Source organism: Sus scrofa, chromosome 1 (assembly GCF_054392235.1).
Source record: "Sus scrofa isolate SSC_HxYL_T2T_F1_AM1 chromosome 1, Sscrofa_HxYL_maternal_Yorkshire_Landrace_v2.0, whole genome shotgun sequence".
NCBI classification, from domain to species: Eukaryota; Metazoa; Chordata; class Mammalia; order Artiodactyla; family Suidae; genus Sus; species Sus scrofa.
Window position 1 is genome coordinate 133,895,143 of NC_139383.1, and position 26,247 is coordinate 133,921,389.

General features: G+C 40.8%; 1 protein-coding gene across 15 annotated transcripts in view; it reads right to left on the bottom strand.

Moving 5' to 3' along the window:
• Window positions 1–25,505, bottom strand: part of SEMA6D (semaphorin 6D) — a 597,185-nt gene extending 571,680 nt beyond the window's left edge. For all 15 annotated transcript variants that reach the window (XM_084971080.1, XM_084970941.1, XM_084970907.1 and 12 more), the window contains exon 1: window positions 25,351–25,505. The gene's annotated coding sequence lies outside the window, so the exon portion shown is untranslated. The remainder of the gene's footprint in view (window positions 1–25,350) is intronic.
• Between the last annotated feature and the right edge of the window lie 742 nt (window positions 25,506–26,247).

A 26,247-nucleotide genomic window follows, 5' to 3' on the forward strand; every position in this document is an offset into this window, starting at 1 on the left:
AGCGGGACGGGCGCTCCCGAAAGGGAACTGCGGAGGAGAAAGGGATCCCGCACCCTGGAAAGTCTCCTACCGGGGGAAAGATCAAACGAACCGGAGGAATCTCCAGATGCAGAGAAGAGTGTAGCAGTAAGTCGGAGTACGGAAAAACGATCAAGAACCCAACGGACCATCTGAACTACGGGCACAGTCACCAAAAATTGAGACGCCTGGGTGGGGGCTGGGCACCGAATCCTCGGCTCCAGAGGTTAGTCCCCGGGAAAGGGCCGGGGGACGCCTGGGTGGGGGCTGGGCACCGAGACCTCAGCTCTGAAGGTTGGTCCCCGAGAGGGGGCCGGGGGACGCCTGGGTTGGGGCTGGGCACCGAGACCTCGCCTCCGAAGGTTAGTCCCCAAGAAAGGGCCGGGGGACGCCTGGGGGGGGGGGGGGCTGGGTACCGAGACCTCGGCTCCAGAGATTAGTCCCCGGGCTAGGGGGGCGGGGAAGAGCGGAAACTGCTTGGGAGGTCTCTAAACCATTTGACGGGGCAGAGACTGCCTGGGAGACTAGAAAACAAAGCTGTCGGCAGAGGAAGGGAGCAATACTCTAGGGGCGGGGAAGTGGAAAGCCGCCTCAGAGGGAACCTGGGAGAAGAGCCTGGTCTGCGCCCGTGCTGGGGAGCGGAGAGAAGAAGGGGTGGGTCCCCATAGAATACCCCCCACGCCACAGCAAGCTTACAGGCCCGCTAGCTAGCAGAAAGCTGTGCTTCCCAGTGCATTCCCTCCCCCCACCCCCGCCACCCCCTACGCTCTCGCGGAACCTGGGGCTGCCTGCCATCCAGGAGGGCTGGCCTCAACAATTGCCTGAAGCCTACCACCGCAGGGGCTCTCCCTGCACAGGCCTGCTTGCCCTTTGGAGGGGCTACACTTCCACAGAGCAGCACCAAACACCACCAGCCCCCTAGAAAAGGCCTGCAGCCCAGAAAAGCTAGAACAAGCCTAGCCAGGCCGTGAATAGATCGACCTAATTCTCCAACGGTTTTTCTGAGACGGGCTCCCCCGGGGAGGAGCCTCTTGAGTCTCCAAGGGCCTTGCTACACGCCCAAGACCCCAGGGGGTGCTAAGACCTAGTGGACCAGCTGCATAGGACTGCCAGCTCCAGGCAGGACCCCCTGCAGCCCAGAAAAGCTGCAACAAGCCTGGCCGAATTGGGAAAAGATCTCAGACGGTCTTTCTGAGTCGGGCTGTCCTGGGGAGGAGCCTCTTGAGTCTCCAAGGGCCCTGCTACCCGCCCAAGACCCCAAGGGGTGCTGAGACCTAGTGGACCAGCTGCATAGGACTGCCAGCTCCAGGCAGGACCCCCTGCAGCCCAGAAAAGCTGCAACAAGCCTGGCCGAATCGGGAAAAGATCTCAGACGGTCTTTCTGAGTCGGGCTGTCCTGGGGAGGAGCCTCTTGAGTCTCCAAGGGCCCTGCTACCCGCCCAAGACCCCAGGGGGTGCTGAGACCTAGTGGACCAGCTGCATAGGACTGCCAGCTCCAGGCAGGACCCCCTGCAGCCCAGAAAAGCTGCAACAAGCCTGGCCGAATCGGGAAAAGATCTCAGACGGTCTTTCTGAGTCGGGCTGTCCTGGGGAGGAGCCTCTTGAGCCTCCAAGGGCCCTGCTACCCGCCCAAGACCCCAGGGGGTGCTGAGACCTAGTGGACCAGCTGCATAGGACTGCCAGCTCCAGGCAGGACCCCCTGCGCCCAGAAAAGCTGCAACAAGCCTGGCCGAATCGGGAAAAGATCTCAAACGGTCTTTCTGAATCGGGCTGCCCTGGGGAGGAGCCTCTTGAGTCTCCAAGGGCCCTGCTACCCGCCCAAGACCCCAAGGGGTGCTGAGACCTAGTGGACCAGCTGCATAGGACTGCCAGCTCCAGGCAGGACCCCCTGCAGCCCAGAAAAGCTGCAACAAGCCTGGCCGAATCGGGAAAAGATCTCAGACGGTCTTTCTGAGTCGGGCTGCCCTGGGGAGGAACCTCTTGAGCCTCCAAGGGCCCTGCTACCCGCCCAAGACCCCAGGGGGTGCTGAGACCCAGTGGACCAGCTGCATAGGACTGCCAGCTCCAGGCAGGACCCCCTGCAGCCCAGAAAAGCTGCAACAAGCCTGGCCGAATCGGGAAAAGATCTCAGACGGTCTTTCTGAGTCGGGCTGTTCTGGGGAGGAGCCTCTTGAGTCTCCAAAGGCCCTGCCCCCGCCCAAGACCCCAAGGGGTGCTGAGACCTAGTGGACCAGCTGCATAGGACTGCCAGCTCCAGGCAGGACCCCCTGCAGCCCAGAAAAGCTGCAACAAGCCTGGCCGAATCGGGAAAAGATCTCAGACGGTCTTTCTGAGTCGGGCTGCCCTGGGGAGGAACCTCTTGAGTCTCCAAGGGCCCTGCTACCCGCCCAAGATCCCAGGGGGTGCTGAGAACCAAGTGAAATCTGCTACCATCGTGGGGTGGACCTCCCAGTCCTGTCTGCCCTCAGGAAGTCCTCCTTTGCTTCAAAGAAACACTGTTAGCCCCATCAACACTCCAGAAAAGCCACACTGCCTCAAAAAAAGATTGACCAACAACGACAGCCCTCAGGAAATATTCCAGGGCAGTGACAAGGCAAACACTACCCGATAACGGAGAGTACAACTCCCTCAGGAGAAAGAAGACAACAAGCAAGATGAAGAAGCTGAGAAACCACCCCCAGTCAAACCAACAGGAGAACTCACCTAAAACAGTCAACAATGAAACTGATCTCTGCAGTCTGACAGACCTGGAGTTCAAAAGAGAAATAGTGAAAATACTGAAGGAATTAAGAGAAGATATGAACAGCAATGCAGATACCCTCAGAAAGGAGCTAGAAAATATAAGGAGGAGCCAAGAAAAACTAGAACATTCATTTGCAGAGATGCAAACTGAACTAGGGGCAGTAAAAACCAGAATGAATAATGCAGAAGAACGAATCAGTGATATGGAAGATAGAATAATGGAAATCACTCAATCTGGTCAACAGACAGAAAACCGAATCAAAAAACTGGAAAGCAATATAAGAGACCTATGGGATAATATAAAACGGGCCAATCTACGCATAATAGGAATTCCAGAAGGAGTAGAAAAAGATAAAGGAATGGAAAATATATTTGAAGAAATTATCGCTGGAAACTTCCCAAATCTAAAGGATACTGGATTCAAGATACAAGAAGCACAGAGGGCCCCAAACAAACTGAACCCAAACAGACCCACACCAAGACACATCATAATAAAAATGGCAAAAGTTAGTGATAAAGAGAGGATCCTAAAGGCAGCAAGAGAAAAACAGAATGTTACCTACAAGGGAACCCCCATAAGAATATCAGCTGATTTCTCTACAGAAACACTACAGGCCAGGAGGGAATGGCAAGAGATATTTAAAGTGCTCAAAGGAAAAAATATGCAACCTAGAATACTTTATCCAGCAAGAATATCATTTAAAATAGAAGGGGAAATAAAAATTTTTCCCAACAAACAAAAACTTAAAGAATACAGCAACACAAAACCCAGGTTAAAGGAAATATTGAAAGGGCTTCTCTAAACCAAAAAGAAAGGAAGGAAAGGGAAGAAAAAAGAAAAGAAAAAAAAAAAAAAGAAGAAGAAGAAGAAGAGGAAGAACTAGGACTGAGGAAGATACAATCAGAGAGCAGTCACTCAAATAAGCCAGCATACAGATTTAATCATGAACATGCTTCAAACAAAATAAAATTAAAAAGAAAAAAATAAAAGAGTCATCAAAACCATAAAATGTGGGCAAGGGATGTTAGGAGGTAAATAATCCTTTTTGTTTGTATGTATGTCTCTCTTCTTAATTTTAATATAATAATGAAGTGTTTGAACTTACAGGACCATCAGGCTAAAACACACAATTATGGGAAGGGGTTAGCATACTTAAAAAACAGGGCAACCACAAGCCAAAACCAAATATTGCATTTGCAAAAAATGAAAAAAAAAAATACACTCAAGCAGATAATAACAGGAGACCATCCAACCAAAAAAAAAAAAAGAAGAATGGAGAACCATAGAATCAACTGGAACACGAGGATCAAATGGCAATAAATAATCATCTATCAATTATCACCTTAAATGTCAATGGACTGAATGCCCCAATCAAAAGACACAGATTGGCTGAGTGGATAAAACGGCAAAAACCTTCAATATGCTGCCTACAAGAAACTCACCTTAGGACAAAAGATACATATAGATTGAAAGTGAAAGGCTGGGGAAAAGTATTTCATGCCAATAGACATGACAGAAAAGCAGGAGTTGCAACGCTCATATCAGACAAAATAGACTTTAAAACAAAAGACATAAAGAAAGACAAAGAAGGACACTATTTAATGATTAAGGGATCCATCCAAGGAGAGGATGTTACTATCATCAACATATATGCCCCAAACATAGGAGCACCCAGATACATACAACAAATATTAACAGACATAAAGGGAGATATTGATGAGAATACAATCATAGTAGGAGACCTAAATACCCCCCTCACATCAATGGACAGATCCTCTAGACAGAAAACCAATAAAGCAACAGAGATCCTAAAGGAAACAATAGAAAAGTTAGACTTAATTGATATCTTCAGGACACTACATCCAAAAAAATCAGAATACACATTCTTCTCAAATGCTCATGGAACATTCTCAAGAATCGACCACATATTGGGACATAAAGCGAATCTCAATAAATTTAGGAGCATAGAAATTATCTCAAGTATCTTCTCTGACCACAATGCCATGAAATTAGAAATCAACCATGGGAAAAGGAAAGAGAAAAAACCTACTCCATGGAGACTAAACAACATGTTACTAAAAAACCAATGGGTCAATGAGGAAATCAAGAAGGAAATTAAAAACTATCTTGAAACAAATGATAATGAAGACACAACCTCTCAAAATCTATGGGATGCTGCGAAAGCAGTGCTCAGAGGGAAATTTATAGCAATCCAGGCCTTTCTCAAAAAAGAAGAAAGATCCCAAATTGACAACTTAACCCTCCACCTAAATGAATTAGAAAAAGAAGAACAAAGAAGTCCTAAAGTCAGCAGAAGGAAGGAAATTGTAAAGATCAAAGAAGAAATCAATAAAATAGAGACTCAAAAAACAATAGAGAAAATTAATAAAACCAAGAGCTGGTTCTTTGAAAAGGTGAACAAAATTGATAAACCCCTGGCCAGACTCACTAAAAAGAGGAGAGAAAGAACCCAAATCACCAAAATTATAAATGAAAAAGGAGAAATCACAACGGATACAGCAGAAATACAAAAAACCATAAGAGAATACTATGAACAACTATATGGCAATAAGTTTGACAATCTGGAAGAAATGGACAATTTTCTAGAATCTTACAGCCTGCCAAAACTGAATCAAGCAGAAACAGACCAACTGAACAGACCAATCACTAGAAATGAAATTGAAGAGGTCATAAAATCACTCCCTACAAATAAAAGCCCAGGACCAGATGGCTTCACAGGTGAATTCTATCAAACATATAAAGAGGAATTGGTGCCCATCCTCCTTAAACTCTTTCAAAAGGTTGAAGAAGAAGGAATACTCCCAAAGACATTCTATGAGGCCACCATCACCCTCATTCCAAAACCAGGCAGAGATACCACCAAAAAAGAAAACTATCGCCCAATATCATTGATGAATATAGATGCAAAACTTCTCAACAAAATCTTAGCCAACCGAATCCAACAACATACGAAAAAAATTATACACCATGACCAGGTTGGGTTCATCCCAGGTTCACAAGGATGGTTCAACATACGCAAAACAATCAGCATCATACACCACATTAACAAAAAAAAAGTCAAAAATCATATGATCATCTCAATAGATGCAGAAAAAGCATTTGACAAAGTTCAACATCCATTCATGATCAAGACCCTCGCCAAAGTGGGTACAGAGGGAACATTCCTGAATATAATCAAAGCCATTTATGATAAACCCACAGCAAATATAATCCTCAATGGGGAAAAACTGAAAGCCTTCTCACTCAAATCTGGAACAAGACAGGGATGCCCACTCTCACCACTGCTCTTCAACATAGTTTTGGAAGTCTTAGCCACAGCAATTAGACAAACAAAAGAAATCAAAGGCATCCATATAGGAAGAGAAGAGATCAAACTGTCACTGTATGCAGATGACATGATTCTATACCTAGAAAACCCTAAGGACTCAACCCCAAAACTCCTTGAACTGATTAATAAATTCAGCAAAGTGGCAGGATATAAGATTAACATTCAGAAGTCAGTTGCATTTCTGTATACCAGCAATGAAGCATTAGAAAAGGAGTACAAAAATACGATACCTTTTAAAATTGTACCTCACAAAATCAAATACCTCGGAATACACCTAACCAAAGAGGTAAAGGACCTATATGCCGAGAACTATAAAACCTTAATCAAAGAAATCAAAGAAGATGTAAAAAAATGGAAAGATATTCCATGTTCCTGGATTGGAAAAATCAATATTGTGAAAATGGCCATCCTACCCAAAGCAATCTACAGATTCAATGCAATCCCTATCAAATTACCCATGACATTTTTCACAGAACTAGAACAAACAATCCAAACATTTATATGGAACAACAAAAGACCCAGAATCGCCAAAGCAATCCTGAGAAACAAAAACCAAGCAGGAGGCATAACTCTCCCAGACTTCAAGAAATACTACAAAGCCACAGTCATCAAAACAGTGTGGTACTGGTATCAAAACAGACAGACAGACCAATGGAACAGAATAGAGAATCCGGAAATAAACCCTGACACCTATGGTCAATTAATCTTTGACAAGGGAGGCAAGAACATCAAATGGGAAAAGGAAAGTCTATTCAGCAAGCATTGCTGGGAAACCTGGACAGCTGTATGCAAAGCAATGAAACTAGAACACACCCTCACACCATGCACAAAAATAAACTCCAAATGGCTGAAAGACTTAAATATACGACAGGACACCATCAAACTCCTAGAAGAAAACACAGGCAAAACACTCTCTGACATCAACATCATGAATATTTTCTCAGGTCAGTCTCCCAAAGCAATAGAAACTAGAGCAAAAATAAACCCATGGGACCTCATCAAACTGAAAAGCTTTTGCACAGCAAAGGAAACCCAAAAGAAAACAAAAAGACAACTTACAGAATGGGAGAAAATAGTTTCAAATGATGCAACCGACAAGGGCTTAATCTCTAGAATATACAAGCAACTTATACAACTCAACAGCAAAAAAACCAATCAGTCAATGGAAAAATGGGCAAAAGACCTGAATAGACATTTCTCCAAGGAAGATATACAGATGGCCAACAAACACATGAAAAAATGCTCAACATCGCTGATTATAAGAGAAATGCAAATCAAAACTACCATGAGATACCACCTCACACCAGTCAGAATGGCCATCATTAATAAATCCACAAATAACAAGTGCTGGAGGGGCTGTGGAGAAAAGGGAACCCTCCTGCACTGTTGGTGGGAATGTAAACTGGTACAGCCACTATGGAGAACAGTTTGGAGATACCTTAGAAATCTATACATAGAACTTCCATATGACCCTGCAATCCCACTCTTGGGCATCTATCCGGACAAAGCTCTACTTAAAAGAGACACATGCACCCGCATGTTCATTGCAGCACTATTCACAATAGCCAGGACATGGAAACAATCCAAATGTCCATCGACAGAGGATTGGATTCGGAAGATGTGGTATATATACACAATGGAATACTACTCAGCCATAAAAAAGGATGACATCATGCCATTTGCAGCAACATGGATGGAACTAGAGAATCTCATACTGAGTGAAATGAGCCAGAAAGACAAAGACAAATACCATATGACATCACTTATAACTGGAATCTAATATCCAGCACAAATGAACATCTCCTCAGAAAAGAAAATAAATCATGGACTTGGAGAAGAGACTTGTGGTTGCCTGATGGGAGGGGGAGGGAGTGGGAGGGATCGGGAGCTTGGGCTTATCAGTCACAATGTAGAATAGATTTACAAGGAGATCCCGCTGAATAGCATTGAGAACTATGTCTAGATACTCATGTTGCAACAGAAGAAATGGTGGGGGAAAAACTGTAATTGTAATGTATACATGTAAGGATAACCTGACCCCCTTGCTGTACAGTGGGAAAATAAAATTAAAAAAAAAAATAAAATAAAAAAATAAAAAAAAAAATAAAAAAAAAAAAAAAAAAAAAAAATCTGCTTTGTTCGTTGTGCTTTTGCATCTTGGCCCATCATAGTCTTACAACACGTTTTACAAATGTAATTATCTTCCTAAAAATCCAGCAAAGTAAGTGTATCATATATTCACACAATGAAGAAGAAGAGGAGCTGGATTTAAACTCAGGTCCCCTGATTCACCCCATTGCCATTTTCCTTATCCTGTCACAACTTAAGTACATAGATAATCTTCTCTGTGCTCCTTCCTTGAGGATCTTGCTTTCAGGTTTACTGAACACTTTGCTCAAGAGGCAGCAGAAAATGATGATGAAGAGTGAAATCTCTGTGATTGACCTCAGTTCCACCCCTAACCATCTAAGATCAGACATGCTATGTGACATCTCTAAGACTCAATTTTATCTTCTGCCAAATAGTGTTAATAATATGAACTTTCATAATGGGGACTAAATGAAATAATGCATTATAAGTAGCCAACCTTAGGGCAAGTTAGTTTTACTATTGGGCTCCTCAGCTCATATTCACACAAAAATACTCTAGAATAAATATCACCCTTTGCTTCTGAGAAGGCATGAAAGGAGAGAGATCTACTTGTTTAGGAAGTTGTTATGGAAAATAAATGTTTGAGGAGTGTTTTGCCAGGATGGAGTTAAGCATGGGTCAGGATGGGGAAAAATATATTTTTAGCTCCTTTCCCACTGGGACTACATAATTTTCTTGAAGGAACTGCTAAAACATCATACACAGAGGCACTTGCGAATACCCACTTAAATATTTAAATGTTTGTTCTGAAATATATCCCAACGGAGTTCCCAATGAGGCACAGTAGGTTTAAGAATCCGACCTCAAGGACAGGAAGTTCTGTTGTGGCTCAGTGGTAATGAGCCTGACTACTATCCATGAGGATGCGGGTTCTATCCCTGGCCTTGCTCAGTGGGTTAAGGATCTGGCATTGCTGTGAGCTTTGGTACAGGTTGCCGATGCAGCTCAGATCCCCTGGCTGTGGCTATGGGTGGCAGCTGCAGCTCTGATTTCAGCCCTAGCCTGGGAACCTGGGAACTTCCATATGCCACAGGGACTGGCTTAAAAAGGAAAAAAAAAAAGAAGAAGAAGAAGAAGAAGCTGATTGCAGTGACTCAGGTTGCTGGGGAGGCACAGGTTCAGTCCAGGGCCTGGGAACTTTTATATGCTATGGCGGTGGCCATGAAAAACAAAAATAAAATACGTTCCAAGAAAAATGAGAATTCTGGGATTCTCTGCCATTTTGAGTGAGACACGTACACGCACTTTTCCTCATGTACAGAACTGTGGGTTGTGTTGTGCTTTGCCTTGTTTGTCCACCAAGGTTGTTCAGTAAACACCTTGCTGAAAATGTATTCTTATTTCACAGGAGTAGTGACGTTCTCCAGGTGATGTGATTGATGGTTGGTAATGATAGCTGCTAAAACAATCTGTTTTCATAAATTTCTTCCCCACATTAATATCAACCTCTCCACTAGTCAACAGGCCTACTGAACCATCCTAACAGATTTGCTACCTCAAACATTTTTATGTATGGAAGGTTAAAAATAGATAAAAACAAACAAACAGACTTGCAGCTGGAAATTTTCAATGGCCTTAAGGGTCAACTATCTCCTTAAGGGTCAGTAGCCACTGCTGGGTACACAGGCAGATACAGTAAGAGAAAGATGTAAAAGGTGTTAACATTCTTATCTCACTTTTTGCTGTTGTAAGTCCTCAAAAACAAAGCTTTTACAGAACGTTCCTTCCCAAGAAGGAACTCTGCACCGTACCCACTGAAATTTCATCACTTAGGGGTTTCAAAGATACAGAAACATCATGGCATATAACTGCCCTCCCTTCTGTCACCATAAATTTGTGTTATCCTTTACTACCAACAGTTAATAAAAATATTGGTGCCAATGAAGTGAAATTAAAATTGGGAACTCTGGATTAAGAAAAATCTAAATTTAAATCCTAGCTCTCTTGCTTAATAATTTATTGACTATTCTCCATCTCCTCCAGACAAAATAAAAAGAAATAAAAACCTCATCAAATTGTGAGTGGGCCTCCAGACTCTAGTTTTGTACACCCATAATGTCAAAGGTTGGAGTTAATGCAATGTAGTAGCCCTTCTAAGCAGGGGGAGTTTCAAGGATGAAAAAGATAGGATCCAAGGTGTTGTTATTCCCACTTATCTTTAGGGAAGAACATGATCTTAGCTACAGGAGGAATCCACATTTTTTTAAAGGAAGAAGAATATCATAGGGCTTCACAGACAAATCCAAAGATACGGGTTTATTACTAGGTATGAAGTAGATCAATTCTGGTTGATGGAGGAAAGCAGCCGAAGGACCTACCTCTGGATTAGACCTGGAAATATCTATTGTAAGTAAGACACTTAAAGAAGGAGGCTAACTGAACAATCTATGACTTCCTGTACACTTTTGTACATGTGAGAAGCAAGAGGTACCAAGAGAAGGAATCAGAATCAGCTCGAGCCAAAATTTCCAAGCAGGTGCTACTGTAGAGGACTCAGCAAAAGTATGTAGGAGATGAGAGGAAATTTACTCATCCTTTTCCGAGATGTGAAAAGAACCTATAGTTTATTTCTCTGATATTATTCTTTAAGTTGCCCTACTCCACATATACTTACTAATTCACAGTATGTTAATTATTTTCAAATGTAAGCAGTCTCCTTAAATCTAAATATTGGGTCTATTCAAAAATTAACTCCTTTAATAAGGCTGTTTATATAGCCATTTCCTGGAGGACACAGTCTTTATATCATAAATGTTCAGTCTTTCAGATCTCTTCCTCTTTTTCTTTCCTCCCTCAAGATAATTCCTGGATTAACCATAGTTTTATGACAGTGAATGTAAGGTAGCTCCAATCCATGCCAGAACTTCAGATGCTCTCAGATCCCCAATGTAAAGTGGTAGGACAAGTCTGCTCTCTACATGGATAACCTAGAGTAAATTCAAAATATTTAACAATGGGTACAGCATGGCATGAACAAGTCAAAATAGATGCCAGCCCAATAAAAACCATCAGAATAGACTCTGACCATAAACAAATGATGCAAGCATACCACTGCAGACCTGCTAAATATAATACCTTCAAGGAAGTAGAGAAATTTGACTGTTTCATCTAGTCTTTCAGAAGAACCTGCTGGTGCCCCTTGTTGGTGTCCATAGGCACAAGTCATTTCTTCCACTCCTTAAGATTCATTCCATCCATAGCCAGCAGCTTCTTTCCCCAGACCTCAGATCTCCACTAGCCTACTGGCTACCCCATCATCTCAGCATGCCCTTATCAGGATGTGGCTTCTGGGTCCCTCCTTGCAGATTCATCAGTCAAGCAGACTCTCAACACCACTGCTCTATTCTTGCCCATGTTACACTGGGGCTCCTCCTAAGTCTTTCAGTTTCCTCCTAAAACCTAATATCTGGGAGGCACACCACTGGCTTTCCTACTGAACCCTGCTCTTTTTGTGATCTGAACTCAAAGAAGGAAGGTCGGGATCTTAAAAAAACCAACCTGCTTCCCTAACTCCATAACTTTTTACCTGTCAGGATTCCTTACCTCCAAAAGAGTAGGCTTTCCATTTCCTCATTCTCCTAATTTTTCTAATACTCATCTTGAATTAGTCTACTCCCCAGAATGCACTTAAACTCTGATATATTCCACCAGTCTTGGCTCTTGTGTGCTGAGAGTTAAAGGGTTTAGAAAACTTTTTCTTCAACAATACCTGATTTTTCAAAAACATTATTGTGCTAAAGTAAAGAAGTCAAGCTAAGCTTTGAAATGTAAAGTTGATCAGTGGGCCCTATATTTAAGAGAGTACCTACCAGCTGTGTCCTTTTGTAGGGTGATAAGCCTCTTTATCCTGCAAGGAAATGACTTAAATATATCCAAAAAGTGTTCCTTTACAAGTAATGAAATAATGATAAAAAGTTATAATCTATTTTGAAATATTAGAAAAATATATGAAATATAAATAATATTTAGACAAGATATAGTACTTATATACTTAAAGGCATTAGGGAAATCAAGATTTTTATACTAAGAGATAAAATTAAGAAATTTTTGATAAGTTGCCCAAAGTAGTCAAAGAAAGAGAGACTGGTAGGCTGAGAAAAACACTGCAATGAGTCATGGATCATCGAGCAGGATTTTAGGGTATGCTGGGATTTTTTTCCTTACTAATTTTGTTGTTAAAGTTGAAGTTAAATCAGAGACTGTGAATAAACCATTATGGATTTATCTCAATTAATTCTCCATCCCCACCCTTCACTTTCAATCCCTGGCCTAGGTCTTCATCACAGAAAGACACTATTGCAAGTTCATCCTCTAAGATAAATTTAAGCAAAGGAAGATAGAATAGTAGTCTGTATAATACCTGTATTCTAATCTAAAAATTGACTTTGATGGACCATTCTAATCATCCTTTTGATTTTCTACTCTATTCCAAGAAATGAAAGAGACCAGGCTTATTGCCTGCTAAAACATAAACGTGTCAGTACATGGAGACAAGTTAAGTTTGGCTCTCTAAACATCTAGAAGGTAACCTCCCATATACAACACAGCTTTAAATCATTGTGGTCTACCATGAGAGAATATTCTGTGATGAAGAGTCAAATCTCACAGGTTTGAGGAAAAACAATTATTCTCAAAAGTACCAAAGAGATATTTTAAAAATTCACCAAAGCTACAAACCACTGCTTAAAGCTGACCACCAGGGCTATTTAAATCCAAAGTACAGAAAGGTGGATGTTTGGATTCCCCATTTGGTTGCATAGGTGAGCAAACATTTTTTTAATCTTTAAGTGATTTTCTTTTCTCAATAGTGCTAAGATCTATCGGCATATCCTATTCAAGATACCTTTTTCCAGGCTTTAGAATCTGGCATTTTTCCCAGTTACTAAAAATTCTAATGAAAAGAAGCAGTCAAACAAACCCAACCTGACAAGCTTAAGATCTTTTGTTGGTTGTCTTATATAATTGATATTACATGTATATTTAGAATAAATGGACACTATACTCATGTGTCAGCTGTTCCTTCTAATATGTTTCACATTCTCTCGAATTGTGTGCAACTTTTGAAATTTCCAATCATCTTACTTTTAAATACCTCAGCTTACAATATAAAAGGGCTTAGAGCTTATTTAAATAAAGACATTATACATAGCTCTGCCTGCACTCTTTCAAAATACTCAGTCAATTAACATAAGCTACCTTCCAGAGGATTTGCTTTAAGTCAGGTGGAAAGGAATATTATTTTAGAACCAAAGAAGGAAAAAAATAACGGAATGCACAGCAAACCAAACATCTAAAAACATTATGACTATTCAATTTCCTCAGGTTTTAGAAGTGTTTATGGTGGTGGACACCCCCACCCCCCACCCCACCGCCCCACACACACACTTTAAAGCATTCTGCCAAGGACTGCATTCTATGCACAACAAAAGGGCCTCTGGGACATCTCTGAAGGAAAATATCCAAAATGTTGCAGCCCCTTCTATCAGATAGGGCTCAAGATGTCTCTCTGCAGCCTCCAAAATATTGCAGGTTCAATTACCCTCAGGGTACAGTGAACGGGCAGCACCATTAATCATTCCCAGGGCACTAAATGCTCTAAGAACAGCAGCAGCAGGGGCGTCTAAGAGCTGAGCTGGTCTTTGACAGCTGGGTCATGCTGCCACCTGGAGGCCAGCAGTAAACACAGCTCCTTGGATGCCAATCTTTTCCCTTCAGTTCTAGAGGAGATACAAGGTGTGGGCTGTGCAGAAGATCCCCTCCTTCTTGGTCACTTAACCCTGTTCTTTTCCCTCCTCAAATGGTGGGACTTTACTCTTCATGGTTCAGTTGCTTGTGGAGCAAGTGAGGCCAAGAGAAATGGGTGAAGTCTGGCCACACCGTGGTCCTTACCTTCCACGCTGTGCTCACCCATACTCTCACCCCCATGTGAGCCCCATCTTTGGGTGAACCTGTTCTCTTGTTTGCTCATCCAGTTGATCAATATTAGCGGTTTCACATCCTATTCTAGAGACAAGATTTTGCACCCACCCTTAAAATGCTCCAACTCTGGGTGAAGAAGAGATAAGAAAATAGAAGGTCGTGGTCCAGTTATGATGAGTGTTCACACTGGGGAAGCAGCAGATGTTGTGGGACCCAGAGGAAAGATACCTGAATGGCCCAGGGATTGCTAACTTCCAAGGATGTTAGGAAAGTCTCCAGAAGGAGGAACTCACACAAAGAACAAGGATGTGCTTTTGAAATCTGATAAGCTTATGCTAAAATCAGAGCTACAACTAAAAATCCCGCAACTTTTCCACTTTTTTTTTTTTTTTTACTTTTTAAGGCCACACCTACATCACACAGATATACCCAGGCTAGGGGTGGAATCGGAGCTGCAGGCCTATATCACAGCTCATGGCAATACCTGATCCTTTAACCCACTGAGCGAGGCTAGGGATTGAATTTGCATCCTCATGGATATTAGTCAGGTTTGTAACCCACTGAGCCACAGTGGGAACTCTCAATTTTCACTTTCTTCACCTTCACAATAGTTATTAATAATACCTATTTTATAATGTTATCAGAAGAGAGAGAAGTTATGTGTGTCAAACAACTGGGATAGTGTATTAGCTCAATAGCAGAAAGGTGTTTTTGTTTTAATTATAACAGTTCTAGCACAGCAAATTGGACTTAACATCCAGGCAGAGAAGAGGGACAGGGAAGGGACGAGGCATGCAAGTCAGAGGGGTGTTCAGGGATCACAAGCAGTGTGTTACCACTAGAAACACTTCAGTTCCACTCTTCTCCATGTTTCTCTAAGTCTCTCTCTCTCTCATCTTTATCTTACTCTTTTCTTTTTTCTCTCCACTGCCCTCACTCAATATGCAAAGAAAGTAAGAATGCCATTTGTTTCCAGAATATTAAACAAGTCTTTTAAGTTATCATCTAGTTCATGATAAGAACACTTGTTTGGAGGAGAAACAGTCACCTGAAACCAATTCTATTTTCATCAGATTTCCTTCAACTAACTCAGGAAAGAAGTTGATGGGTGGGGTACTGATAGTCTGATAAAATGCTAGCACCAGTTTGTCCCTACAGAACGCACTAGTAAGTTTGAGTGAGCTGTAGTGACACCTCCTGGTAAGAGAAAGGGAACATCAGTGGATACAAAATTTTCCATGCCTTTACAATTTTATGATCAAAAACAATACATGAAAACATCTTTTCTACATCAAGTGTTTTTATCTGAAAAAACAAAAGTTTCAAAGACAGACACACACATACACACATATTCAGGTCTGACTGACTTCCATTTTACAAACCAGCTGAATCAAAGACTGAAAACAGTTTTGTTTTTATTTCATGACATCAAATAACAAAACTCACTTTAAAAAAAATTTCCATCCACTAATTTTGGCATTGGGTACCTTCAGAACCTTAGTCAACATTTTCTAAAGCTAAGAACTAAAATGCTATGGAAGTTATTTTTTGCAGTACTTTTTAACCTGGAGCTTTGCGAAATGATGGCCTGATATGTCCTCTTAAATGCTTGAACTATCAACACTCTAATAACTTGCCCCAAGCTCACCCTCTACCCCCAATACTGCAGTTTCCATTTAGCTTGAAACATCTTTACATTTTAAGTACCCCAATTCACCTACTGCTCCCATCTCCAGTCTCACACTCTGCACCTCTTTCAAAATGCACTTTGGTAGTGACAAGTATTATAAAGGCCTTGTGAAGCAGAGCTAAAATCACAAGTGTTAATAACTTTCTCTATCTCCTCAGATCTCTTTAAGGACATAAAAAAAACCTTACAAATATGAAGTTAGCCCTTCTAGAAATGCAAATTCCAAAATGATAATAGTGAGAAGCATCCATCCATCCAATATTTATTCAGGACTACATGCCAGAGTCTCTGACAGGTATTGGACGGAAACAAATATAACCATGACAGATGTTATATTTGTTTCACAGAATTTAAATTCTAGCAGTAAAATAGAGGGGGGAAGTTAATACACAAAAAGCTCAAATTGTGATAAGGTCTATTAAGGAAATAATAAAAGTGAAGAGTGAAAAAAGAATAGCAGGAAGTGTCCTTCCAATGACAAGAAAATCAGGGAAGGGCTTTTAGAAGATGTGGCTGAAGCTGAGACTTGTAAGACAAGCAGCAGCTATGGGGAGATTCAGATGAGAGTATTCCAGGCAGAGGGATTGGCATGTGCAAAGGCCCAGTGACAGAATGGGACATGGTGTTTTTATAGGAATAGCAAGAAAACAGAAAGTAGCAAGAGTCAATAAAACTGATGGAGGTGATCATAAAAATTTCATTCAAGGTACAACGAGAAGTCTTTGAATGATTTTAAACAAGGAAGGTTATAATCTAAGTTAGGTCTTGAAAAAATAGCTAATATATAAATAGTACTTGCTTTAAGCTAGTCATGAATTTAATTATCATAATAACCTTAAAAGATAGGTATCTTCAATTTCATTGATGGGAAAATGAAAGTAAAAAACTGAAATGTCAAGTAACTTGTTCCTGGTCTCATACCTAGTAAGTGGCAGGGTTGGGATTCATACTCAGGCAGCTCATCAGTGGGGTCCACACTTTGAACACTATGTAATAAGCATCTCGGATCATTATTTTGCAATGTCAAGAGTGAGAAGAACCTTCCAGAAGCCAAAGCAGTGACCCAGGCTCAAAAGTATGGCATCTTACACTAGAAGGGCAGCAGTGGAGATGGTGAAAATTAAACAAACTGTGATATATTTTAGCAGAAATTCTGTGAGTCTTGGTGGGCTGGATGTTGCAGGCAAGGGGAATGCGTAGTAGGGACTGATATTTCAATGACAGTTGAATCACACTATAGAATTTCATTATTGTGTTTATTCAGTGGACATTTTCTATGTAACCAGGACCTTTCCATCAAAAAGCTCTCTCTTCCAAATTGAAAGTATTTTCTAAGAAACTGCTGTACGTACAGAACAATTTTCATTTCAGTATCCAATGACACAACATTTTAACATGGTTCATTTATTTTTCTGGTCTATGTACATATAACAAAATTACATCAGTGTTCTGTACAGTTTGGGTTCTTTTTTTACATCATTTTAAAAAACATAATTTTAAATGATGCTTAACAGTCTGTCCTAAGAATGTACTATACTTCACTATTTTTTTCCTTCTATCCTTGGGCTAGTCTGTTGCTTCTAATTTTTTCATTTTTCTAAGTAACATACTTTACATAAATCTTCACCTCCAATCCTGATTATTTCCCAATGCCGAACAACTAAAAATGGAATTTCAAGATCTAAAGGAATACTTGCACTCAGTAATAAATTGCATTTACATATTTCCATATCAGATTTCACTAAAATTTAGCAGTTTAAATTCTACCAGTGCTATGTGAGAGAATGAGCAAGAAGGCAGATTACGTGGGTGCAAATACTGACAGGTGGTTACATGTGGTAGCAGGTGACTGTGGAAAAGTCTTTTCTCCCATCCAAGTACTAACCAGGTCCAGCCCTGCTTAGATTCCGAGATCAGACGAGATTGGGTGTGTTCAGGTTGGTGAGGCTATAGACTGGAAAGTCTTTTCTGATGGCTCAATTCTATCAGGGAATAGGAAACAAGGCCTTCATCTGAGAGGAAGAGAGAGGAGGAAGCATGACATAGAGCCTTGTAGGAGAGTAGATGGTGTGGCTAGTTCAGTAAGATTATCTGATAACTTCAAGAATCTGTTTAAGATTAACAAAAATGCAACGACACCATGCTTGTATACCAGGATATGTTCCGCTGCATGGGTGCAGACATGAAGTGTACGAGAGTTGGACTTAATCAGGATTAAACTTCAAAATCTTGATCTCAGAATAACAATACAAAAGAAAAAAAAATCTTGATCTCTAGTCTAGACTACGAGGCTGATCTTCAGTCTAACGTAAAACACTTCCTGCCAGACAATCTGGATTTTCCACGTATGCCTCACTGTTCTCCTTTTCTCCAGAAGTTCTATGATGGAGACCTCATCGACTGCTTCTACACCTGCTAGACTTCTGCTTGTTCTTTTTGCTTCAAATCTCCCATTAAACTTTTCTAAACTACCTATCCTCATTGCTCCCCAAATATCCCTTAATGATCTGTGTTATTTATTTTACCACATCAATTCGGTATTTTTGTTCTCCATTTGATTTTAAATTCCTTTAGGGCAGGACCTTTTTTATTTATTGTTTTTATGCTCATTTCCCATGTCAATATGTAATGCGTAGTAAGTCCTATTCAAAGTTTTTTAATGAAAGTGAGTTTCTGTAAGGGATAAATTTCCTGATAAATCTTCATCAGCAAAAAAAATCAAGTTGCCTCAATCATACCCACACCACACTATACATGACTAGTGTAAACTTTTGCCAATAAAAAGCAAGACCTAAATTATTCAACTACTAGTCAAGTGTTAAAAATAAGAAAAGTATTCATTTCCACATGCAGCTTAGATTCAACATCCAGTTTGTCTCAACTTCACAATATAGCAATAATAATAAAAATAAAGACTATATTTGTATATAGTTCTTTAGACTTTCTAAACATTTTCAAGTTTACATGACTGTAAAACATGCACACACATATACACATACACTCTTCCAAAAGAATGCCAAATTTAAATCCAATGGTGGGGGTTCCTTCAACAAGAAAGTCTTTTTTAAGTAAATCTTTACAAAAAGATAACCGTTTCACCAATCTGGTAGGGAAAGTGGAACATTCCAGGTTGAGTATAGTTTGAAGACAGTATCTAAAAGTTAATAAATTGTAACCTTATCTTTGTATGCAGAAATGTATCCCTCAGATAACTTTGCCTTATGAGACCAGTACAAAATCCATATTGAAGAGAAATATGCAGAATAAATGAAGAACTTTTTCATTTTTTATTTGGCTATTCTTCCTTTAAGCAGATAGACATGGAATAAAGAAAAGAAAGGCCAAATTTTGACCTAATAACACAGCACAGGAATTGCAGATACATTATAATTCTCTTACTGCATTCTCCATGCACATAATGTAATGAAAAGTAGAGATAAAAGAAACCTTAATTGCCATTAGAGAATAAAATAGGATTTCCACTTAGATCTTTAAAGGCAGCTATTCTTAAAAATTAATTCACTTGATAAATTATGTTCAAGTTTCTTCCTCACTTTTTCTATGTGAACATTTATCCTGTGTGCTCTGGATAGAAATGAATGTTACCAAATCCTTGAGTTCAAATTCACAGCCCCAAGAGGTGTTCATAACTGAACAAACTGGTAAGGCGGGGGGACTTAGCTGGTCTCCAAATCTCCTAAGGATAATATGAAGACAAATTCTCTGCCCAAATATTATTAATTATATATTTAGCACCTTAGGTAGCTTATTTCTGAGAGACTTTAGAGATCAAAAGGGATGTGAAAAAAGTGAAGAGAATCAAAGCTAAAAACGTCAATTTGAATTGAGCTGCACAATGAGAATTTACTCCAACACTTTGTTGCAATGTAATCTATAAATAACCCTTTGAGGTTCACTTGCCAATTAGGAATCATCACATGGTATGCACCTTAGATGTCAGTCGTTAATTTGCATATCAGTGAAACATTAATTTGATGAAAAATTTAAAGCTTTATGCACTATTTATATCATAATTGGAAGCACAGTAAGTATACTAATACATGGATTTTCAGTGTATCCAATGCGCTTTTTAAAAGGCCAGGCTTAAATGATCAGTATTTACCATAGTCTTTTTCATAGTTTTCTTCACTTCAGGACAACAGATCTATGTCTTAGACTTTAAATTATTTTTAACATTAACATAATTGATAGGTCTGGGGAAAAATGATATGTATGTGGGAGGCAGAGAAAATGCGAATCAGATTTATAGCCAGAGGTAGCCGGTTAGATTTGGAAGTTTAATTCTGAGTTTGTGGCCCTTGCCATAAAAATATCACCCTGGGTCAGTAAATCGGTTCTATGTTTTTTCTGTTTTTACTTTTTTTTTTTCCTTTCTCTGAGTTTTTCTACAGTCAAAAAGAACCGTTTTGTGGGTGGTCCCTTCTAAAAGCTGAAAATGGTTGTTGATTCAAGTACAAAGGAAAACACCCAGTGGGCACTTAAACTTAACTACTGTATTTAAGTACAGTACTTAGAACAAATACTGTAGTTACATAGCCAGAAATTTCATAAGCTGGCTAGTCTGGTGGGGCTTAGCTTGACATTGGAATTGTCACACTTGCCAATCAGGTCTGGTCACTGACTGACTGACTGGGGAGCAAGTGGAAAAACCAGTGAGAGACAGAGAGGAAGAGAAACAGAAGAGAGCAGAAATGTCTGGAAGTTTCCATTCTACTACCATAGAATCACAATGACTTCTCTTAACATTTATTTTTACCCTCAGAGCTTCAGTCTCTTTGGAGTTTAGTATACCCAGAGGGGAATTCTTCCTAATGAAAAGATTTGGTTACTTTGCTTTACCAATTGGCACTACTAACAGTGTTTTTCAAGAAAGTGGAAGCTGAGCATTATTAAAGATAAGGCCTAGGTTTTCAATTTAATGCAACAGATGTGTGTGTGTGTGTGTGTATACATGTTGCCTCTTGATTAGCTGACTTGTTAGGTTTTTATGGCTTCTCTATCCAGCTAGAATATAAGTACCTTTAGATCAGAAACCATGCCTTAATTTGCCTCATATCCCCTCAGGATTTGCAATATTAGACCTTAATAATATCTGCAGAGTTGATTATATTTCTAAACATGTATTCAAGTTAACTTTGTGTGGTCTGTCTCCTTACGCAATGAAAAAAAAAAAAATCCAGACGTTTTTACAGAGAAAATACATACATAAACAGAATAAGATAAGGTCACTGAGAAAGCTAACACACAAAATGCATTCCGTGAAGCCTTATATAATTAATAAATTAGATTTCAAATTGGCTCTGAGCTTTCTAGTGGCCAATGCAAAAGAGAAAATGTGATCAGTTAAGAAATTCACATCCCCCCTGAGATTTAAAATACTAATTTATCGGGGGAAAAAAGGTATATATCAAAAGTATACACAATCATTAATCTGCATTTCCTTATATCCTCATTTCATAAATGTTTCCATTTTTGTTAATTATGTTAATCTTCATTTGCAAGATAATATACATGAATATTGGTTATTAAAAATAAAGCCTATTTCAGTAGTTTTCTTCATATTAGTTTATGGGAGGGAAGCCTAAATTTAAGACTTAAATGCACTAATTTGAATTGCTTAATCAATTTGTCTGTGGTTGCATCTGGTTATGAAAACTGAGTGCCAAACTTCATCTTCCTCAGTAAAAATTTAGTAAGCATGAAACTTACAGAAGCAACGTTTTATATAAAAATTTTCCAAAATAAACATTGACAATTTTCATTTTTACATAAATAGAACAGTACTCCCTCCCCTCTTAACCCCCCACCTACCTCCAGCCACCCCACCACCTGTCAAAAAAAAAAATAGCATAAGATAACAGTGGGTAGTTTTTAGTACTTAGTATGAAGAAAAGTGAATGGAATTGGAAGTCGCCCTTCAAATGTGACAAAGTAAAGTCACTATGATACTGTATTATTTGCCTTATGATTTGTGAAGTTAGTGCCTGAATTCCTGAAATGTATATTATGTGCTACATAGCTTGGCATTTTAAAGGTCAAAGAAGTATTCCTCAAAGAATTTTATTCAGATGAAACCTGCCCTCTCTCTCTGTGTTAAGCTCTGACTCTTTCCAGGTTTAATAAAAGTTGTTCTCTCTTCACCCCTCCACCCACTAATTCCCACATGTTTTCAAAAGCAAGTTCCCTAACCAGACAATGCTGCAGATATCTACACATAAATTTATGACATAGGAGAAAAAGAAAAGATTCAGAGCCAACAGAGTATTAATTTAAAATGCAATTAATTTCAAAGAAAAAAAGGGGATCAACAAAAACTCAGCAAGGGTCTGAATGATAGTAAGTATATAGTACAAATAATTCTCTATTTGGGGGTCCTGAGAAATTTCAGCAAGTGGTTGTGGAGTAATGAATGTTTGTAATTCATTAGCTACTATTTTAAAATGCAAAGCACACCATGACATCAATGATGTTCTTTTTAATCTCAACAAACAGGCTATTACAATTAAAGCACTTGCAAAAAGACAGTATATTTAAATATAGATTTTGGTGAGATTTCAATGTTTTAGTAACAATGATTTGATAACTTGCATAATTCTATAGCAAGAAGAAAATGCGTTAGGAGATTGTTTCAAAATGTATGCATTTGTATACACCAATCTTTTATGAGTATTTAGTAACAGCCAGCATTTCTATCCTAAAAAATTGTTTTTTTCCTCAGGATTCTTTAATAAGACTTTAGTGTATTTTTAAGAAAATAATCACTATTTACTTAAAAAAATATTTTTCCCAAGTAAAGAAAATTAAGTGCTTGATTTTCTTTTCTCACTTTCTATCTTCTTTCAGCTCCTAGACAACAAAACAATGGTTCTTTCTTCATGTGGAAAAGTAAACTCAATAAACACAAATGGCTAGGGGGGCCTCACAGCAGTGAAATTATGGCTTCACAAGGACTTTTTTTTTCTTTATGAGGAAACAAGTTTAAAAGGACCTTTTTCAACATACTTTAAAGTCATGCATATTTCAATGATATAATTAAACTGGCAACACTAAACATTGCTGACTGATAAATGAGACCAAAATAATTAAGTTCTGTTCATTGTACAATCAAGATTTAGTGCAGCAATCAATCTGGGTAAGAATTTGGAGTCTGGAGACTTCAGAAGATGAACAAGCAAGTATCTAAAATCGGTCATATGGGAAGGCAGTTAAATAAGTATACAGTTTATGCATACATGCGGATTCCTTCCATGTCTTAATCTTCATTACGACCTGGTTGAAGCATTGTTCATGTGGTCCCATACTAAGCTGGACATGCCATGCAGGGAAACAAACAAAAGAACAGTTTAAAAGATGATCCCACATATTCAATGAGCGCTACTGATAGTGAAAATGTAAAATAATAGCAGACTGAAAACATAAATTTTTTTTTCAAAGCCAAAAAAACCACTTCCAAAAACAAGTACAAAAACTGTGATTAAAAGCATTAAGAATATAAAGACTAAGTGATAAAGGAGAGAGAGCATGAGAGAATACAACATACTTTCCACATACATATACGGTGAACTATGAGTATGGTTTGGATGCCTACTCAGGCTTCCATTTTTATTTTCTTCTAACTCCTACTTCCCTCTTTACAATAAATCACACAGCTTTCAATACCCTAAATAACACTCCTACTGCATGTTTTTTCCCTGTGGAATCAGACTGTGGTCAGAGAAAAGTGTTCAGATTATTTCTCCTGAGGGCTTAGAACTCCAGGTTTCAGCAGGCTGATGCATTTAGGATGTCCATCAGTCAGGTCCAAGTAAATATAACCAGGGCAGCAGCTGGGTTAGTAACTACTGGGAATATTTATATATATATTATAATATATTAACATACATATAATTTTTAAAAATCTCTTTTTGGACCAGCTTACTCTGATTACCACTCATGCAGCTTCGAAAAACAAGAAACATCCTTCTCAGGAAAATGAACCCTCCTTTGTAGTGGACTAAAGGAATATCATGAACAGGTGATATCAGTGTAATTTAGGTAAATGGAAAAATAAGTGTCCTAGCTTCCAACAAAATCAGCATTCACTGTGTTTAGGCATCTCCAACTAGGGACAATCGGCTCCCTTTGACTCCGGGTGCACATGTGTGCCTCCATGAATGTCAGCATGCGGCTAGGGTGGGGGAGCAATAAATGTCTACACCAGCGTTTGGCCCTTTGTAGAGTGGAAACTGCACTTTGTTTTTTTTTTTTTGTTTTTTTTTTTTTAATGGATTCTTCTCCTGAAACCATGCAATTCGATTAGCGGAGTACACAATGCACAAACAGAATGACATATACACATTACTCCGAAAAAAGGCGGGGGGGGGGGAAGGGCGAGAAAATAAACCCCACTCAGAAACCTTTAAGAGAAACAGGTGCTAGCAAGAGAAAGCAACCAGTTCCCAATAACACTTAAAACTCCATCTTCGTCACTCTGAAGACAATTTCAATGGGGAAATATCGCGCCCTGTTTCTGAGGATTTAATTCACCGGGCTGCCCCGGTGAATTAGTCAGATTCAAGTTTCACACTCAGGAGTGGTTTTTGCTGACGACTACTGTTGCCCTCCGCGCCTGAAAAAGTCCGTTTCCAAACTGTAAAGCCCTGTCCAACAAGCAGTCTTGACCTCACTCCTCCAAGTCGTCACTTGAATTTACGGCCCAGTAATAGGCGTCTGTGTCGCCTAGCCCGGCCCCAAGAACAGTCACCGCGAACAATGAGCCAGACAAGGGACCCACCCAGCGAACGCCTGTTCGCCGGCCGCGTAAGCCCGCTTAGCGCGGGACGCTCGGGTTTCGGGGCTCCCAGTGGCCCCATTCTTTCCGTTCCAGAACCCAAGAAAAGCAAGAAGGCAGGTCGTTCCCTACACTCAAGACTCCTGTGAGCACCCACTCAGCCCCGCTTCCAGCACCTGCTGTTAAAGACGCTGTCTCTAAAAAGAAAACCAGAAGGGGGGCGGCGTGGCCGTCCGGCCGCTGCCCACCCTGATTCTACTGGTCCAACAGGGGTTGGTAGACACTCATTCGCGCCGGAGTCCGTGGCATACTGAAATCCCAAAGGATTTGGGGTGGGGGCCAGAGGTGGGGCCAAGAGCCATAAAGTGTCTTCCGCTTCCCTCCCCCACACCCCCACCCCCCCCAGCGTGGCCCGACGCTGGGCTCGGGCAAGACACAAAAGACGGGTAGCATCTGTGCCAACAACTCTGCCGCCACCTCCGTCTGCGCCGCGCAGGGCAACGGGGCGGCGGGCCTAGCGGCCAGGTCCCGGCGCCGGCCGGGGCGCGCTCTGAGGCTGGAGCATCCCTGGACGCCACCGGAGCTCTCCCGTGCGCTTTTCGCTCAGCCTCCGGAGCAGGAGCTTCGAGCACCGCAGATAAAGAGGCTGAGGCGGTGGAGGAGAAATTAAGAAAAAAGGCAAGACTTACTTGGGGGCGGAACGCTCGGCCGGACTCCCGCTTCGGACTCGGCAGGTGTCTGGCACCGCGGGCCCAGGCGGAAGGCGCTGGCGCAGCTCCGAGCTGGGCTCCACTTGGCGAGCACAGGAAACTCCCCTTGCCACTCGGCCCCGCGCCGCGCTCCTGCTGTCACCGCACCGCGCGACGCATGCACGCTCCCCGCTGCCTCCTCAGTCCGGGTGGGTCTCCCTGCCCTCCTCTCCCGGACCGCCTGCTCCCCCACAGACCACACCCTATCACCTCAGCGGCCCTCCACTCCTTCCTCTTTGACACTTCCACCCGCTACTCCTCCGTGTGCGTCCTCCCACCCCCCTCAGCCCACGTGCTTCTGCCGCTCCCGCGGCTCTGAACTTCCCCTGCCCGAGCCCCCACCTCAGCTCTGAAAACCCCAAGGTTGGTCCCCATGCCAGGGCCAGGGCCCGCTCCAGGGAGCATGGCAGCTGGCTGACCTCTACATACTCTCCCACATTCCCACAGCCCCTTGAGAACGTAGGACCCATCACTTTGATTTTGTCAGTACGATGGTTTAGGCATTGAGTACTGCATATATAAGGATATAATTTTATTGTGCCATATATCACTTTTAATATCACAGAAATTTATTCCCGCGTGTCACTTAGTAATCATCTAGCAACTATTCATCGGCCTTTGAGGCTGGACTGTCAGCCCAGCTTTCTTCATATGCAAAAAGCCCAGCAAAATTCCTGAACACCTTCTTTTGCCAATCTAAACCAAAAATGCCTTTTTTTTTTTTTTTTTTTTTTTTTTTTTTACTAACCACCCATTTGGTATTCTCTCTTCACCAGATTGTCTCTACTACTGGTCCATAACTTTCTCCAGGCAGAACTTTGTTAAGTTCATAACTTG